Here is a 2,438-nt window from a genome sequence, read left to right as displayed (position 1 = left end):
TTGGGGTTGGGAAAAAGTGGAAGGCATAAGCATAGAAATATTTTAGGATATATGAATAAAGCTAGACTCAAACCATCATAATAAACTTTTTTTTTTTTGGACAAAAGATGATGTTACTAACAATAAAAACCAACTTGTGTGAAACTGAGTCAGTGGAGAAGTGCATCTCGTATTTTAACCTAAGACTTCACCTCCCACACACAACTGGACAAAGGGGTGTGTTAGCCTGATCTTCAGTTTTCTCACTGGGAAAGCACTTGTTCCACTGTTAGGACCATGTCCTCCTCCCTGGACACTTCCGATGCCCACTGCAGAAGCTCCGGGGCTCCTGTTCTCAGCTTCTGTCACAGCGCTTAGCTTGTCTGGATAAGAGTCACCTGAATTTTTCCTAAACATCATTCCAAGTACTCTGATTTTGAGGGTTGGCAAGAACAAACTAAATCAGGATTCAGAGTTCCTGATGGCTCCTCATGTGGCATTGCAGCTGAGGCCCCCTGTCCTAAATGGGGTCAACTGGCCTAACACACTCCCCTTGGTGGCTTTGGGTGGGTCAGCCTTGCCCCATTTGGGGTCACAGACCTCAGTTATTCATTTAACCAATGGTCATTGAGCACTTACCAGGTGCCACACTTCAAGACAAGCATGGGTGTCCTGGCAAGAAAGTGTTAGCAAGAAAATATGAACCCACCATTGAACTCTCAACTCAAACCTTACTGAAGTCAGTGGCTATAGCTTTATGTGCAAAGGACCCCAGAGTGAGGATCCCACATTGTTACTACTGGGTCTTCTCCCTACCTCTGGAGATGCTAAGAAAACCCTTCCCCACCTTTTCTAGTGATGGAGTAGGAACTTTGCATAGGACAAACCTTCATGATAGGTTACTCCAGTATATTCCTGATAAAGTCCAATAGGTAAATTAGTTTTGGCAGCAGAAGGAACAGCAGGAGAAGTAAGTGATTCATCATCTAGAATCCAGAAAATTTGCACCAACAGATGGCAGGTGGTTATAACACAACAGTTCTTGCCCTGAGAGTATCTGGGGACCCAGCCAACAGCCGTCAAGCCAGGGCAGTCCTGCGGAAGAGATGGCTTGTGAACATGACTGTGGACCCAGAGTCACCCCAGAGCTCCCACATAAAATGCTTCACAGACAGAGAAACTGAGAGCAGCCTTGGGGCATTCATGCCAATTAATAACCTTAAAGGCTACAGCCAGATCCACCCACGTCACAAAAGCAGGCATTCGAGGAACTATGCTTTTGTTAATGCTCTTATCTGCCATTTTAAATGGGTTTCTAATGTCAAATAAAGCCACTCTGCCTCTTGGGACAAAGATGTTTATCTTCACATAGTTTTTAAAATAAAGTCCTCATAATAAGTTCAGATAAAAGAGCCTTTTACATGGTAAGAGGATCTACTTTTCTACCTTTTAAATGGAATAATGAAGAAAGCTATATTATTTTGCTTTAGCATTAGTTTAGAAGTCATTCTGAGAATTAAGCAGGAATATCTGTTTTCTTAGTCCATTAAGGCAACACCCCACAATGAAGTTGAAAGTTCACGAGCCTATTGACTCTCATCCAGAAACCAGAACCAACCAAACCCCACCATGTAACAGGGAAGACCCAGGGTCACTTCGGAGGAGTTAGCAATCAAAGGAGAACAGACTTTTGGTGACTCAGTTACCAACACACAAGACAGCAACTCATAAAACTAAAATTGGGTGTTTTATTTTTTGTCTACACGGGTGGCGTGCCACTTTCCTATTAGGGAAAGCTTCTCCCAGCCCTTTCTGACGTTCATCTGTGTGCCTTTACATTCAAACAGTTTAGGAAGCAGCAGCCCTCCTAACAGTCGACACGGAAGCACAAATCTCTGGAGGTATTTTTGGACACACTTAAATCCTATCCCAAGAGGCTGAACGACTGTGGTGACAAATGCCCACGGGTAAAACTGAGCAAGCCTCATTCAGACTGTCCTGCTCAGAGATGCCCTCTGGCTGCCGTGTTGAGGGTCTGGGGTGGAAGATGGAAGACTAAGCGCTGGAGATATGAAGGTGACTCAGCGAGAGGTGATGGTGGCTCGGGCCAGGGTGGTAGCCAGAGATGTCATGAGAGGTGGCCAGATTCTGGAATATAATCCATTTTCTTAAGGAAAAAAAAAAAAGAATAATTTGACAAGTTGGAATTTACCCAAGTGGACTTAGCTTGACCAATATCGCCAACGTGGATTGTTTCTGCAAAAACAAACAAACAAAGAAACACCACAGCAGCAAAGCACATGGCAGGCAGGGGAAAGACACTGACCAGCAGGAACATTCACATCAAGGAAATGCATGAGTGTGTTTGGACAAAGTGTACAGAGAAAATCAAAGCTATTCATTGTTTTAATTAAGAGATAAAACTAAGATCACTGTTTCACTTAATGTTTAGATATAAG

Source organism: Chlorocebus sabaeus, chromosome 20 (assembly GCF_047675955.1).
Source record: "Chlorocebus sabaeus isolate Y175 chromosome 20, mChlSab1.0.hap1, whole genome shotgun sequence".
In the NCBI taxonomy this organism is placed as follows: domain Eukaryota; kingdom Metazoa; phylum Chordata; class Mammalia; order Primates; family Cercopithecidae; genus Chlorocebus; species Chlorocebus sabaeus.
The sequence above is the reverse complement of the archived record's forward strand: the minus strand, read 5'-3'. Positions refer to the sequence as shown.